Source organism: Coregonus lavaretus (genome assembly GCF_964263955.1).
Source record: "Coregonus lavaretus genome assembly, chromosome: 5".
NCBI classification, from domain to species: Eukaryota; Metazoa; Chordata; class Actinopteri; order Salmoniformes; family Salmonidae; genus Coregonus; species Coregonus lavaretus.
In genome coordinates this window covers 21,114,212-21,132,245 of record NC_139992.1, presented here as the reverse complement: position 1 = coordinate 21,132,245, position 18,034 = coordinate 21,114,212, and the positions used below count along the sequence as shown (strand labels likewise).

Genomic DNA, 18,034 nt, shown 5'->3' with positions numbered 1-18,034 from the left:
ATGGCGCCGGCGGCTGGTACTACCAATGCTGCTGCAGCTGTTGCCTACACCCAGATGATTCTGGACTATATGGAAGGCTTCCTGGTCTCCAAGGTAACAACACACACACACATACACCCACATAGGATTCAAGTCCCATTATTGGCTACTGTTTGATGTGTGTGTGTTTGACCCTGTCCCCTCTCTCCCCCAGACCCTGTGTGAGATGGGTGTGTTTGACCTGCTGGCCTCGTCACAGCACCCCCTGTCTCTAGAGGAGGTAGCGCAGGGAATCAGGGCCAGCCTGAGCGGTACCTAGTGGCTACTGGCACTAGGTACTAGGCACTCCCTCACTCTCCGCTTTCCTGCCTGGAGAAAAAGTGTCAGTGAAGTGAGAAAAGATTAGGAAAGTGAGAAGCTGTGGAATGGCCTTGAGCTTCACAGTCGATCTAATGATAATAATTCACTTTTTATGGTTCAGTGGTTTTCTAGTCTAGGATCACAAGTTAAAGGATTTATTTCAAAACAAAACACTTTCTCTTCCTTACTCGCTCTCTCTCTCTCATGCTCTCTCTCTGCCTGGTGTCTGTCAGTCGTTGGCTGTGTGATAGGCGGAGAAGGACGAACCGCTCCTGAGTGGCGCAGTGGTCTAAGGCACTGCATCGCAGTGCTAACTGTGCCACTAGAGATCCTGGTTCGAATCCAGGCTCTGTCGCAGCCGGCCGCGACCGGGAGACTCATGGGCGGCGCACAATTGGCCCAGCGTCGTCCAGGGTAGGGGAGGGAATGGCCGGCAGGGATGTAGCTCAGTTGATAGAGCATGGCGTTTGCAACGCCAGGGTTGTGGGTTCGTTTCCCACGGGGGGCCAGTATAAAAAATAAAGTATTCACTAACTGTAAGTCGCTCTGGATAAGAGCGTCTGCTAAATGACTAAAATGTAAATGTAAGGAGGGAGGACATAAAGGAGGGAGAGGAGGAAGTGGAGGGAGCAGGAGAAGGAATTACAGTTGTGAAATCATTCAGAGAACAGTTTGTCTGCTGGGCACAGCTGTATGGTACTGTATGTGGGGAGAGGAATGTGTGTGTGAACGTGCCTGTGTGTGTGTGTGTGTGTGTGTGTGTGTGTGTGTGTGTGTGTTTGTTTGTTTTTGGGTAGGATTGACTCTGGAAATAGGGGGAGACAGCTGATTGAAACTCTGCCTTCAGCATGTGTGTCTTAAAAATGTGTGTGCATGCACATACACGTGTGTGTGTGTTTGCGTGGGTGCTTGCACGTGTGTGTGTCTCTGTGTCCGTGTGTGTGTAGGTCTGAGGAGGAGAGGGTGAAGTTTATGCAGCTGATGAACTCCATCTGGATCATCTGTGGTCGAGACGTATTGACGGCCTTCGACCTCTCACCTTTCAGAACCATCTATGACCTCAGGGGTAAGGACCTGTGTGTGTGTGCAGAGGCATCATGTCCCCTGAGATTTTTCCAGTAAAAAAAAAAGTGTAAATTTTTTGTTGAAGTTTCTCTGTAATACTACTAGCCACATAGCAATTTTATGAAGTTGGCTTTAGCTAGCCCAGATAGGTTCCCAACCTCATAATTAGCTACCAAGAAGCCATTTCAGGCTATGAATCAAGTTTGAGTAGCTAGCTTGTCTAACTATTTTAGCTGGCATGCCTGCTGGCAAGGTTGGTAGACTTTAGAAAAGCAAGCAGTTACTAAATATACTGAATAAGGCTCAAATTTGAGCAGAGATGCAGAGAAGCATATTTAGTTTCTTTAAAAGAATAACCACCAGTCAGGAGGATACAGTCAGCTCAAGAGGTATGCTGAGATATGCAGAAAAATAAACATATTAAGCATAATGATTTTGACTTTAGATTCCAGGAAAAAGCTGTTTCAGGTGTTTGAGAAATGCAGAATTATCCAACTTCCCAACAAGGGGCCTGGCCCCTCTCCGGACCCCCCCAATCATCCTCACATACATTGTGCCCCCTCAGATTTTTGGAGTGCATGACGCCCCTGTGTTTCGTGTGTGTGTGTAAAGTGGACAGCTTAACATGACACTGTAGGATAATAACTCCAAAGACCACAGGGGGTAGCTGTGCAGCTACGAGCTGAGGCTGAGAGGAGTTGGGCTCTGACACACACACACACACACACACACACACACACACACACACATTGCGGAAAAAGAGAGGGAGAGGCTAGGGAGATAAAAAGTTCTGTGTGTTGTGTTTCCCTTTGATTCTATTTGGTTATTTTAGCTTCTTTGATTCCTTCTCTCCCCTGTCCTCCTGTATTGAACTGTGTGTGTGTGTGTGTGTGTTCGGAATACAGATTCCACTAAACAATGTTGTGATAAAGCTCACCCAACTTTAGGGCTAGACAGTCTCCCAGACAGGCCACGTTTCTGCTGGTTACTGATCTCTATGTGTCTCTGTAGACACTGTCTGGGTGTAAACTCCACATAGAGATCACACATCACATCACAAACACACATCAGAGCTGGGCAGGCTCTCCTGGGACTCAGCACCTCATTGGTCAGTGGAGGATTATTGATCCGCCAATTAGTCCTGCCCCCAGGTCTAACGTAATGTCCATTAGTCAGTAATCAGTTTATAGGTTACCATGACAACACGATCACATGGTTTACCCTCTCTGGTACCCAGGCTGTTTATTCATGTGATTATAATACTCTGATCCTATATTACACATCACTGCATCTATCTCTCTCTTTAGGTTGTAGTGGATCCCTAGCCAAGAAATATGTGTTGACGTACCCAGAATGCACAGTCATGATCTTTGACCTCCTTAAGGTGGTGAAGACATCCAGAGAACAGCTTCCATGAAGGTCCACAAAGAGAGACAGCCAATCAATGACCTCAGACAGAGTGATGGGAGGAGCCCGTAACAAGTTTTATCCTAAGTTATCTTTGTCTTTGACTGACACCATTGTGTGTAGGAGACTTTTTCAAAGACGAGTTTCCAGATGCTGACCTGTCACAAATATCATCCCTCTCCTTACTCTTCCGCACGCCCCTTCTTCTCCTCGGGTGACTGTGTCAACAAAAGCATCCTGTCAGACAAGCCCACAAGCACACACACACACACACACACACACACACACACACACACACACACACACACACACAATCTCTGGCCTTTGAGAGCTCTGCTGTAGCCAGAAGCTTGTTACATAACACAAACACACTCACACACTTGCTCGTACATAACAAACACACACACATTCTGCATAGCAATGAGGATATTGTTTTAACCTTCAGCTCAACCTTCTGCTAGAAACAAACAGCAAGCAGCAGTCTGGGTCAGACAACGGAGGAAGAAACACATTGACTGACATCATATCACATCCAGGCCATCCTAGCCCAGAGCCAAAGAACGCAATCACGCACTCATTATTCATTCACTGTATGTGTGCGTGCCTGTGTTTGTACAGTTGAAGTCGGAAGTTTACATACACTTAGGTTGGAGTCATTTAAACTCGTTTTTCAACCACTCCACAAATTTCTTGTTAACAAACTATAGTTTTGGCAAGTCGGTTAGGACATCTACTTTGTGCATGACAGAAGTAATCTTTCCAACAATTGTTTACAGACAGATTATTTCACTTATAATTCACTGTATCACAATTACAGTGGGTCAGAAGTTTACATACACTAAGTTGACTGTGCCTTTAAACAGCTTGGAAAATTCCAGAAAATGATGTCATGGCTTTAGAAGCTTCTGATAGGCTAATTGACATTTTTGAGTCAATTGGAGGTGTACCTGTGGATGTATTTCAAGGCCTACCTTCAAACTCAGGAGGAATGGGCCAAAATTCACCCAACTTATTGTGGGAAGCTTGTGGAAGGCTACCGGAAACGTTTGACCCAAGTTAAAAAATGTAAAGGCAATGCTACCAAACACTAATTGAGTGTATGTAAACTTCTGACCCACTGGGAATGTGATGAAAGAAATAAAAGCTGAAATAAATCATTCTCGCTACTATTATTCTGACATTTCACATTCTTAAAATAAAGTGGTGATCCTAACTGACCTAAGACAGGGAATTCTTACTAGGATTAATGGTCAGGAATTGTGAAAAACTGAGTTTAAATGTATTTGGCTAAGGTGTATGTACATTTCCGACTTCAACTGTATGTGTGTGCATGCCTGTGTGTGTGTGTACGTGCGTGTAGGAGGTGGTGTGTTGGTGGTAGAGGCGTTGCTGTGTGAAGACGGGTCAGGGCCTCTGACAGCCCAGCTGTACTCTCTGAACATGCTGGTGAGGGGAAAGAGCGGACGGCAGCAGAGTACACTGCCCTGCTGACAGCCGTAGGGTTTAACAACGTACATGTGGAGAGGACAGGCAAGATCTATGATGCTGTCCTGGGACGCAAGTAGAGTAGTCTGTCTTCTGTTGATGTTGCTAATGATGTAGATCATTATTATATCTGTAGACCTGGCCCATCTCTGTAGAGCAGTCCCATCTCTGTATATCTGTCCCATCTCTGTAGAGCTGTCCCATCTCTATAGACCTGGCCCATCTCTGTAGAGCAGTCCCATCTCTGTAGCCTGTATCGTAAACCTGTCGTCTTTGTAATCTTTATTTGTATGATAAAACCTTTGTTCTCCTGATGCATATTGGGGGTACACTCACGGCCACTAAATCGTGTGTATTTGAGTTGGTTATTCTTGGCAAAAGTGTACTTTTTGTAGAGGGTATAGCAAGGTTTTACTCCTATATATTTTAGCATGAAAACCACATTTTGCTGGAGGCGTATTCATTAAAGATGAATCAAGTCTCTCATAGCGCTGCATGGTCGGCCCTGATCAAACAAGGCCTTGTTAGATTAAGAGTATTTAGGTGATAGTATGTCATACTCTTCCTTGCCGGTGAGAGCAAAGAGAGTTGAGATTTGATTTGAGGAGAGGAAAGAGAGGAGATGAAAGGAGGAGGAAAGGGGGAGATGAAAGGAGGAGAGAGGAGGAAAGGGGGAGAGGAGATGAAAGGAGGAGAGAGGAGGAAAGGGGAGATAAGAGAGGAGATGAAAGGAGGAGAGAGGAGGAAAGGGGGAGATGAGAGGAGATGGAAGGAGGAGAGAGGAGATGAGACTCACAGCTCAGAGTTATTTTCATTGCAACTGTGTCTTGCACACACACACAGACACAGACTCCTCACAACTCAAGAAAACCCATTCTCGGCTATAAGCCTGCTTTTGTTCCCTATAAACATTCCATAATTCATGCTGATGTCTCAGTGACAGCAGTATTGAGCTGAGGACAAAGCCTGTCTGCCCGGTAGGCTACACACACACACTTCTTTGAGTAGCTGGTTAGGTAGTGGAGTGGAGCTGGGGTGCATGCAGTAGACTGGGATGGGTTGAGTTAGTGCTGTGTGGTTGGAAGGGTAAAGCTGCTTAATAATGATACAGTGAATCTCTGATGTATTACGATATGTGTTTCTAAGGGCTTATCTTACTAAGTACTAATTCAGGGGTGGGTCTGAGCACATTGTGTCTGTCCGTTTGTATGTAGAGTTGAAGTCTGAAGTTTACATACACCTTAGCCAAATACATTTAAACTCAGTTTTTCACAATTCATGACATTTACTCCAAGGAAAAATTCGCTGTCTTAGGTCAGTTAGGATCACCACTTTATTTTAAGAATGTGAAATGTCAGAATAATAGTAGAGAGAATGATTTATTTCAGCTTTTATTTCTTTCATCACATTCCCAGTGGGTCAGAAGTTTACATACACTCAATTAGTATTTGGTAGCATTGCCTTTAAATTGTTTAACTTGGGTCAAACGTTTCCGGTAGCCTTCCACAAGCTTCCCACAATAAGTTGGGTGAATTTTGGCCCATTCCTCCTGACAGAGCTGGTTTAACTGAGTCAGGTTTGTAGGCCTCCTTGCTCGCACATGCTTTTTCAGTTCTGCCCACACATTTTCTATAGGATTGAGGTCAGGGCTTTGTGATGGCCACTCCAATACCTTGACTTTGTTGTCCTTAAGCCATTTTGCCACAACTTTGGAAGTATGCTTGGGGTCATTGTCCATTTGGAAGACCCATTTGCGACCAAGCTTTAACTTCCTGACTGATGTCTTGAGATGTTGCTTCAATATATCCACATACTTTTCCTTCCTCATGATGCCATCTATTTAGTGAAGTGCACCAGTCCCTCCCGCAGCAAAGCACTCCCACAGCATGATGCTGCCACCCCCGTGCTTCACGGTTGGGATGGTGTTCTTTGGCTTGCAAGCACCCCCTTCTTCCTCCAAACATAACAATGGTCATTATGGCCAAACAGTTCTATTTTTATTTCATCAGACCAGAGGACATTTCTCCAAAAAGTACGATCTTTGTCCCCATGTGCAGTTGCAAACCGTAGTCTGTCTTTTTTATGGCGGTTTTGGAGCAGTGGCTTCTTCCTTGCTGAGCGGCCTTTCAGGTTATGTCGATATAGGACTCGTTTTACTGTGGATATAGATACTTCTGTAACTGTTTCCTCCAGCATTTTCATAAGGTCCTTTGCTGTTGTTCTGGGATTGATTTGCACTTTTCGCACCAACGTACATTCATCTCTAGGAGACAGAACACGTCTCCTGCCTGAGCGGTATGACGGCTGTGTGGTCCCATGGTGTTTATACTTGCGTACTATTGTTTGTACAGATGAACGTGGTACCTTCAGGCATTTGGAAATTGCTCCCAAGGATGAACCAGACTTGTGGAGGTCTACAATTTTTTTTCTGAGGTCTAGGCTGATTTCTTTTGATTTTCCCATGATGTCAAGCAAAGAGGCAATGAGTTTGAAGGTAGGCCTTGAAATACATCCACAGGTACACCTCCAATTGACTCAAATGATGTCAATTAGCCTGTCAGAACCCACAAATTGTGATACAGTGAATTATAAGTGAAATAATCTGTCTGTAAACAATTACTTGTGTCATGCACAAAGTAGATGTCCTAACCAACTTGCCAAAACTATAGTTTGTTAACAAGACATTTGTGGAGTGGTTGAAAAACGAGTTTTAATGACTCCAACCTACGTGTTTGTAAACTTCTGACTTCAACTGTAGCTGTCTGTCTCTGAGGACTATCTCAACCAGGATTATCACTTATCCCTCACTTTCTCTCTCTCTCCATCTCCCTTTCTCTCTGAGCCGTAACCTTAATAGTAATAATTAACGTAAAACTAGACAGAGATATGTACTGAGCGGTGAGACTGTGTAGTGAGACAGTGATGTTTATAATGTAATGAGTCAGTGAGACGGGTACTGAGCGGTGAGACAGTGAGCAGTGAGACAGTGATGTTTATAATGTTTAAGGTTAAACTGATGCGGTTGCCGTGGGTGATTGCTGCCAGGGGAAGCTGGCCTTTAAAAACAGCCAACCAACTCATTACCATATTTCCCATGATTGTTTTTGTTACAGTGGAAATGCCATGGTCCTAGGTCTATCTCTCACAGCATCAGACCAGATGCATGCACGCACGCACGCACGCACGCACGCACACACACACACATACACAAAACATTGATCTGTTCTGCCACTGTTGATTAAGATCAAGTCTGGCTAAAGTCAGCTATTTGCGGTCATGTCTGTCAGGGGAGAATGCTTGGTACTCATTAGATGTGGAATTAGCCAGCTCCACTCTCATTAACTGTACACAGCAACATAATGAGCTGCAGCAAGGGATGGCAAACATTACTACTGTCTGTTTGTCTGACTGGCTATCTCTGTGTTACATTTCTACTGTCTGTCTGACTGGCTATCTCTGTGTGTGACATTTCTACTGTCTGTCTGACTGGCTATCTCTGTGTGTGACATTTCTACTGTCTGTCTGACTGGCTATCTCTGTGTGTGACATTTCTACTGTCTGTCTGACTGGCTATCTCTGTGTGTGACATTTCTACTGTCTGTCTTACTGGCTATCTCTACGTGTGACATTTCTACTGTCTGTCTGACTGGCTATCTCTGGGTGTGACATTTCTACTGACTGGCTGGCTATCTCTTGGTGTGACATTTCTACTGTCTGTCTGACTGGCTATCTCTGTGTGTGACATGTCTACTGTCTGTCTGACTGGCTATCTCTGTGTGTGACATTTCTACTGTATGTCTTACTGGCTATCTCTTGGTGTGACATTTCTACTGTCTGTCTGACTGGATATCTCTGTGTGTGACATTTCTACTGTCTGTCTGACTGGCTATCTCTGTGTGTGACATTTCTACTGTCTGTCTGACTGGCTATCTCTGTATGTGACATTTCTACTGTCTGTCTGACTGGCTATCTCTGGGTGTGACATTTCTACTGACTGGCTGGCTATCTCTTGGTGTGACATTTCTACTGTCTGTCTGACTGGCTATCTCTGTGTGTGACATTTCTACTGTCTGTCTGACTGGCTATCTCTGTGTGTGACATTTCTACTGTCTGTCTGACTGGCTATCTCTGTATGTGACATTTATACTGTCTGTCTGACTGGCTATCTCTGTATGTGACATTTCTACTGTCTGTCTGACTGGCTATCTCTGTGTGACATTTCTACTGTCTGTCTGACTGGCTATCTCTGTGTGACATTTCTACTGTCTGTCTGACTGGCTATCTCTGTGTGTGACATTTCTACTGTCTGTCTGACTGGCTATCTCTGTGTGTGACATTTCTACTGTCTGTCTGACTGGCTATCTCTGTGTGTGACATTTCTACTGTCTGTCTGACTGGCTATCTCTGTGTGTGACATTTCTACTGTCTGTCTTACTGGCTATCTCTGCGTGTGACATTTCTACTGTCTGTCTGACTGGCTATCTCTGGGTGTGACATTTCTACTGACTGGCTGGCTATCTCTTGGTGTGACATTTCTACTGTCTGTCTGACTGGATATCTCTGTGTGTGACATTTCTACTGTCTGTCTGACTGGCTATCTCTGTGTGTGACATTTCTACTGTCTGTCTGACTGGCTATCTCTGTATGTGACATTTCTACTGTCTGTCTGACTGGCTATCTCTGGGTGTGACATTTCTACTGACTGGCTGGCTATCTCTTGGTGTGACATTTCTACTGTCTGTCTGACTGGCTATCTCTGTGTGTGACATTTCTACTGTCTGTCTGACTGGCTATCTCTGTGTGTGACATTTCTACTGTCTGTCTGACTGGCTATCTCTGCGTGTGACATTACTAAAAAAACGTCAGAATATTTCAGCATTGCTGTACTCTACTCTACATACGTATACTGTTATTATAAATGCATAGATACATTTTATAAATAGATCTTCCTCAGATTTTAGGAACCGACTGTTAAAGTTAGTATATTAAATGTAGTATAAATACTCAGAAATAAGTCCCCAGAGCTGCAGTAGCGACTGCAAATGAGAGGAGCAGAGAGAGATAGAGACAGCGAGACAGACAGAGTTCAAACGGCTGCTAGATTCTCTTCCTCCAAGCTGTCTGACTCATCCTAACAAGTTTCAATGTTCAGATGATTTAAATACTGACTATTTGTTACAATAATATAAATGTCTAATAGATTTAGTATCCGTCTCTCCTGTCACCATCAGCTCTGAGCTATACAGCCTCTGAAAACAGCCACTCTGAAAATGGCAGCTATCTTCACACACTGCCTTTCTGTCTCTATAATCTGCTTCAAATTTGCATAAAAATATACTATCCTTATGCTGTATGACTCATACAGTACAACTATGAACTGTTTTAAGCGACAGAGGCACACGCACAAATGCACTCATGCCTCTTTCATATGCTAGTCAGAACACATTTTTTATATTTTTTTATCAGACTTGCTGATTCGTGAAATGCGGCACGTGTATAACTACAACCAGTTAACAAGTCAGAAATATCAGAGTTTCCTAGTTCCAACTAGCACGTGAACGCGGCATTAGACACACACGTACACACACGCACGCACACATTACATCAGTCACATCATCACATTACACATCCCTGCCTGTGCCAATAAACCCCTACAACTCATCCAGAATGCCGCAGCCCGTCTGGTGTTCAACCTTCCCAAGTTCTCTCACGTCACCCCGCTCCTCCGCACACTACACTGGCTTCCAGTTGAAGCTCGCATCTGCTACAAGACCATGGTGCTTGCCTACGGAGCTGTGAGGGGAACGGCACCTCCGTACCTTCAGGCTCTGATCAGTCCCTACACCCAAACGAGGGCATTGCGTTCATCCACCTCTGGCCTGCTGGCTCCCCTATCTCTGCTGAAGCACAGTTCCCGCTCAGCCCAGTCAAAACTGTTCGCTGCTCTGGCACCCCAATGGTGGAACAAGCTCCCTCACGACGCCAGGACAGCGGAGTCACTCACCACCTTCCGGAGACATTTGAAACCCCACCTCTTTAAGGAACACCTGGGATAGGATAAAATAATCCTTCTAACCCCCCCCTTACCCCACCCCACCCCCCCAAAAAAATAAAATAATAATAATAATAATAATTGTAAAGTGGTTATCCCACTGGCTATAAGGTGAATGCACCAATTTGTAAGTCGCTCTGGATAAGAGCGTCTGCTAAATTACGTAAATGTAAACGTAAATGTACATCACTGGGGCAGAGCTCCCTGCCATCCAGGACCTCTATACCAGGCGGTGTCATAGGAAGGCCCTAAACATTGTCAAAGACTCCAGCCACCCAAGTCATAGGCTGTTCTCTCTGCTACTGCATGTCTACCTCAATTACCTCGTATCCCTGCACATTGACTCGGTACCCCTTGAATATAGCCAAGTTATCGTTACACATTGTGGATCTATTATTACTTTTATTATTACGTGTTATATTTTTCTATTATTTCTCTATTTTCTTTCTCTCTGCATTGTTGGTTCCTTACTCTCCCCTTGCTATTTTCTTGAGTTTTCTTGTGTGAATTAACTTGTGACATTCCTGGATTACTCATTATACTAATGAAGTCAGATTTAATCAACAAATACAATAGTCTGTTTAAAAAAGGTTAAGGGTACAAGACTGTATATATATCTAGCTGTGTTGGCAAAATCACTACATATCCCATCGAGCCAAGCGGGGAGAGGTTGCCCATTGTCACAGTTCCAAGACCAGTCAGAAACGTTCAGCTAAACCTACGCCAATGCCAGTGGATGTCAAAACTGAACTTGGATCTGTGTTAAGTAGCAATGATATCCTTCACCACTGTTGTCTTAAGACACAACAGATAAATCGAAACAGTCATGACTATTCAACAAAACAATAAATCATTATTACATTTCTTCCTACTGAATTTCTTAGTTACATGATTGTATAACTAGCAACAGAGTTTTGATTGTATAACTAACAAAGTTGAGGGCGCAGTAGTTATTACGTTTGGCAATGAGGACGAAAACTAGCATAGTTCAGCTAGTTTAGCCAGGGAAAACAAGCTCGGAACAGGATATAGCTGGGTGCACATGCGCACTAAACTAAATCAGGACACATTGTTGTTTTTATGCCCTGATCAGGAGCTGGGGGGGAAAGTTTAAAACAATTCAGAGACTGAAACGAATACATCCGATGACAAATATTTAAGGAGAGTGAATAGATATATAATCCCAAAATCAGCTATAACTGTCAATAATAAAACAAAGATAAAAATTATGTTTGAATGAACCTGAAACCAGAAAATGTCACAACATAAAATAAATGAAACATGAGCCTTCTTGCTACAGAAACTTGAACTATATAATACAATTAAACAAATTAGTAAAGACACAGCCGTTATTCTTTTACATTATGACTTTTATTCAAGAAAGGAATTATTTATTTAATTAAACTTTAAGTTCATTAAAAGACAACCAGTTTTTGCATTATTTTTCAACATGAAATACAGACTTTAGATCAAATGTTATTTATCACATGCTACGAATACAACTAGTGTAGACTTTACATTGAAAAGCTTGCTTACAAACCTTTTCTAACGATGCAGATGTTTTTTTGTTTTTTTAAATTAAGTACTAACTAACACAGGAGGAATAGATATAGTACACAAGAATGGAGCTATGTACAGGGAGTACCAGATCAATGTGCAGAAGTACGAGGTACTTGAGGTAGATATGTACATGAAGGCAGGGTAAAGTGATTATTAATAATAATATAATAATATGCCATTTAGCAGACGCTTTTATCCAAAGCGACTTACAGTCATGCGTGCATACATTTTTGTGTATGGGTGGTCCCGGGGATCGAACCCACTACCTTGGCGTTACAAGCGCCGTGCTCTACCAGTTGAGCTACAGAGGACCAAATTATGCATCCAGGTAGATAATAATAGGAGTAAAATAAAGAACAGAGTAGCGGCAGCAAATGAGTGTAAAAGTGTGTGTGTATGTATGTTTGTTTGTGTTGTCGGTATGTGTGTGTGTGTTGTGTGTGGGTGTGCGTATGTAGTGTTTGAATATGTGAGGGATTTGTGTGGGAGTGACAGTGTAGTGTCTGTGAGTGTGTGTATATGGTGTGTATATAAAATCTAGTGAGTGTGCGTAGGGTCAGTGCAGATAGTTTGGGTACCATTCATTTACTATTTAGCAGTCTTATGGCTTGGGTTAGAAGCTGTCTCGGAGCCTGTTGGTCCGAAAGCCGATGCTCCGGTACCGTTTGCTGGAGGTTCTATGGCTTGGGTGGCTGGAGTCTTTGGTAATTTTTCAGGCCTTCCTCTGACACCGCCTGATATACAGTGAGGGAAAAAAGTATTTGATCCCCTGCTGATTTAGTAAGTTTGCCCACTGACAAAGAAATGATCAGTCTACAATTTTAATGGTAGGTTTATTTGAACAGTGAGAGACAGAATAACAACAAAAAAATCCAGAAAAACGCATGTCAAAAATGTTATAAATTGATTTGCATTTTAATGAGGGAAATACACTTCAACACTGTTTACCAATCCTGGTCCTTGTACATCATTGGTTACACATTGTACCTCAGCAGTAGACTAGAACACATGATTTAACTAGTTAAAGGCTGATTTGTATTTCATTTACAGTGCCTTCGGAAAGTATTCAGACCCCTTGACTTTTTCCACATTTTGTTAGGTTACAGCCTTATTCTAAAATTGATTCAATAGATGTATTCATCATCAATCTACACACAATACCCCATAATGAAAAACCCAAAACAGTTTTGTATAAATCTTTGCTAATTTATAAAAAATAAAAAACTGAAATATCACATTTACATAAGTATTCAGACCCTTTACTCAGTACTTTGTTGAAGTGCCTTTGGCAGCGATTACAGCCTTGAGTCTTCTTGGGTATGACGCTACAAGCTTGGCACACCTGTATTTGGGCAGTTTCTCCCATTCTTCTTTGCAGATCCTCTCAAGCTCTGTCAGGTTGGATGGGGAGCGTCTCTGCACAGCTATTTTCAGGTCTCTCCAGAGATGTTCGATCAGGTTCAAGTCCGGGCTCTGGCTGGGCCACTCAAGGACATTCAGAGACTTGTTCCGAAGCCACTCCTGCGTTGTCTTGGCTGTGTGCTTAGGGTCGTTGTCCTGTTGGAAGGTGAACCTTTACCCCAGTCTGAGGTCCTGAGCGCTCTGGAGCAGGATCTCTCTTTACATTGCTCCGTTCATCTTTGCCTCAATCCTGACTAGTCTCCCAGTCCCTGCCGCTGAAAAACAGCCTAACCCTAACCCTTCATACAACCTTGCAATGCTCAATTCTTGATGCACAACTTAACATGCTGCCATATGCTGCCAGCACGCCCACAAGCGAGCCACTCTGGGCGGCAAGTTACCGCTCTATAGTCTTTACGCCCCGTTAGGCTATAGGCCTATAGGCTACGTAAAATAGCCTGGTAGGCCTACCCTGTAGCAAACAAACGAACAAACAATTGTTTTTCTTTCTTGATTTTTTTTGAGGGGGGTGGATCAGCTTAATATTGCAGATAGATTGTAACCTCTATCAATGTAATTGTCTGCATCACTTCCAGTCCCCCATGTTTTTTATATATATACTCCCCTTTATTACTTTTCAACCCCACCATCCTTTCCCTACTTGGAGTAAATTAGTGAACAACAATGCCCAGGCCTCTACTTCCGGCCTATACTTACTATCTACCCCTTATGGACACAGTCAATTTTACAATAATTATATTCTATTTTTTTGTTTTTTTTTGTTTTTGCTCCTGAACTACTTCTACTCTCAACCTCTCCGATCATTTTCATGATGTCCATCCGGTTTGCTTCTATATGCCATATCTTTCTAACTGTGCTCTTTCCCAAAAGCTCCCAACATACAACCTATATACTTAATATGGACACAGTATGCTTACATTATTAGCTATCTTTGTTATTATTTGTTGTTATTTGTTATTAGTCCCATCCTTCAACTCCATTCAATACCTCCCATCTATCTCTTAACACCATCCATATAGGATTTCTATTTGCCATATATATTTCAACCGTACTGTGATGTTTTACAAAAGTTCTGAACCTTTCTATTCTCAATGCTTCTACAGATTGTGAATTAAAAATAAACATTTTTGCTAAAAGTATTATTATATTATTGATCGATTGACTATGACTTTTCAGATCACCCAGTAATGCTATCTGCAAGGTTAGCTCCAGGTAAATATTGCAACCCTTTAGCCATTCCTGGACCTGTGTCCAAAAACAAGCTACAAATGGACAGAACCAAAAAAAAAATGATCTAATGATTCTGTCTCTTCACAGCAAAATCTGCAGAGCTGGGAAGATTGTATCCCCCATATAAATAACATTCTATTGGTAGCAAGAGTTTTATATGATAATTTAAATTGAAAGATTCTAATTTTTGAATCCGGTGTCGTTTTGCGTGTCAGTTCATAAACACTATGCCATGGGATCGGTACGTCAAAAATCTCTTCCCAACTATTTTGCAATCTATATGGGACGGCTGTCAATCCTTTGGTCCTTAAGTGAAACTGATATACTTTTTTATTTATCACAGTTTTCCTTAACCAATTATGTTCTTTAATGCAAGGCCGACAGACAAGTTCCTTACTTTCTCCCCCTTCCACTTTCCTCTTCCACTTTTGCGGTAAAGCTGCAATTATTTGGTTGTAATTTTGGGTAGAGCAGACATATGTTTTTGTTAGCTGCATGTGCGACATAACTCCACCAGTCCTACCGATGATATCATTTATGAAGATTATACCTTTTTTAAACATTCTGTCAAAAAATAAAGGTTTTTTGTCAATTAGTATATTTGAATTTAACCACAATATTTGTTGCATTATTTGTTCTGTCGTTTCTGGAGGATTAAATTGAAATTGCAACCAACTTTCTATGGCTTGTTTTAGAAATAGTGATATTTGGGAGATGATTTCCTTTTCAAATAACTGAAAATGAGTTGTTGTAATCTGAATAAAGGGAAAAAGGCCTTTCTTGAACATTGGGTGAGACAATCTTACTAATTTGCTTGAGAACCAGTTCGGATTTAAGTATAACTTTTGTATGGCTGAAGCTTTTAGTGATAGGTCTAATTCTTTAATATTTAATAATTTCTGTCCTCCGAATTCATATTCATTATATAAATATGCCCTTTTAATTTTGTCTGGCTTGCCGTTCCAAATAAAATTGAATATTTTATTCTCATATAATTAAAAAAACTGTTCGCTAGGCGTAGGCAAGACCATAAGCAAATAGGTAAACTGGGATAATACTAAAGAGTTAATCAGGGTGATTTTTCCACAAATTGACAGGTATTTTCCTTTCCATGGTAGTAAGATCTTATCTATTTTTGCTAACTTTCTATTAAAATGTATTGAAGTGAGATCATTTATTTCCTTTGGGATATGTATTTCGAGTATATCCACATCACCATCAGACCATTTTATTGGTAAATTATATGGTAATGTAAAAATGGTATTTTTAGTGATCCAATACGTAATATAGTACATTTGTCATAATTTGGTTGTAATCCAGAGAGGTTAGAAAATGTATCTAGATCCTCTATGAGGCTGTGGAGGGATTCTAGTTGTGGATTTAAAAGAAAACATGAATCATCAGCGTACAATGACACCTTTGTTTTTAAGCCCTGGATTTCTAATCCTCTGATATTATTATTGGATCTGATTTTAATAGCTAACATCTCGATGGCCACAACAAATAGATATGCCGATAGTGGACAACCTTGTTTCACTCCTCTTGACAGTTTAAAACTTTCTGAGAAATAGCCATTATTTACTATTTTACACCTAGGGTTACTATACATGATTTTGACCCATTTTATAAGAGATTCTCCAAAATTGAAATGCTCCAGGCATTTATATATAAACCCCAGTCGTACTTTATCAAATGCCTTTTCGAAGTCTGCTATGAATAGCAGGCCTGGTTTCCCATATTTTCCATAGTGTTCTATTGTTTCCAATACTTGCCTTATACAGTGGGGGAAAAAAGTATTTAGTCAGCCACCAATTGTGCAAGTTCTCCCACTTAAAAAGATGAGAGAGGCCTGTAATTTTCATCATAGGTACACGTCAACTATGACAGACAAAATGAGAAAAAAAATTCCAGAAAATCACATTGTAGGATTTTTTATGAATTTATTTGCAAATTATGGTGGAAAATAAGTATTTGGTCAATAACAAAAGTTTCTCAATACTTTGTTATATACCCTTTGTTGGCAATGACACAGGTCAAACGTTTTCTGTAAGTCTTCACAAGGTTTTCACACACTGTTGCTGGTATTTTGGCCCATTCCTCCATGCAGATCTCCTCTAGAGCAGTGATGTTTTGGGGCTGTCGCTGGGCAACACGGACTTTCAACTCCCTCCAAAGATTTTCTATGGGATTGAGATCTGGAGACTGGCTAGGCCACTCCAGGACCTTGAAATGCTTCTTACGAAGCCACTCCTTCGGTGCCCGGGAGGTGTGTTTGGGATCATTGTCATGCTGAAAGACCCAGCCACGTTTCATCTTCAATGCCCTTGCTGATGGAAGGAGGTTTTCACTCAAAATCTCACGATACATGGCCCCATTCATTATTTCCTTTACACGGATCAGTCGTCCTGGTCCCTTTGCAGACAAACAGCCCCAAAGCATGATGTTTCCACCCCCATGCTTCACAGTAGGTATGGTGTTCTTTGGATGCAACTCAGCATTCTTTGTCCTCCAAACACGACGAGTTGAGGTTTTACCAAAAAGTTATATTTTGGTTTCATCTGACCATATGACATTCTCCCAATCCTCTTCTGGATCATCCAAATGCACTCTAGCAAACTTCAGACGGGCCTGGACATGTACTGGCTTAAGCAGGGGGACACGTCTGCACTGCAGGATTTGAGTCCCTGGCGGCGTAGTGTGTTACTGATGGTAGGCTTTGTTACTTTGGTCCCAGCTCTCTGCAGGTCATTCACTAGGTCCCCCCGTGTGGTTCTGGGATTTTTGCTCACCGTTCTTGTGATCATTTTGACCCCACGGGGTGAGATCTTGCGTGGAGCCCCAGATCGAGGGAGATTATCAGTGGTCTTGTATGTCTTCCATTTCCTAATAATTGCTCCCACAGTTGATTTCTTCAAACCAAGCTGCTTACCTATTGCAGATTCAGTCTTCCCAGCCTGGTGCAGGTCTACAATTTTGTTTCTGGTGTCCTTTGACAGCTCTTTGGTCTTGGCCATAGTGGAGTTTGGAGTGTGACTGTTTGAGGTTGTGGACAGGTGTCTTTTATACTGATAACAAGTTCAAACAGGTGCCATTAATACAAGTAACAAGTGGAGGACAGAGGAGCCTCTTAAAGAAGAGGTTACACGTCTGTGAGAGCCAGAAATCTTGCTTGTTTGTAGGTGACCAAATACTTATTTTCCACCATAATTTGCAAATCAATTCATTAAAAATCCTACAATGTGATTTTCAGGATTTTTTTTCCTCAATTTGTCTGTCATAGTTGACATGTACCTATGTTGAGAATTACAGGCATTTCTCATCTTTTTAAGTGGGAGAACTTGCACAATTGTTGGCTGACTAAATACTTTTTTCCCCACTGTATTATCTCCAATGTATCTTCCATGTAAAAAACCTGTCTGATTAGAATGAATAACATCTGACAATAACTTTTTAATTCTATGCGCTATACATTTT

General features: G+C 41.9%; 1 pseudogene across 1 annotated transcript; it reads left to right on the top strand.

The window, feature by feature from the left end:
• LOC311128844 (acetylserotonin O-methyltransferase-like) lies at positions 1–4,376 on the top strand (annotated as a pseudogene). The gene is made up of 7 exons: positions 1–93; positions 194–290; positions 355–370; positions 1,287–1,405; positions 2,712–2,811; positions 3,045–3,067; positions 4,172–4,376. The product of its transcript is annotated as an acetylserotonin O-methyltransferase-like (transcript).
• Positions 4,377–18,034: the final 13,658 nt, after the last annotated feature.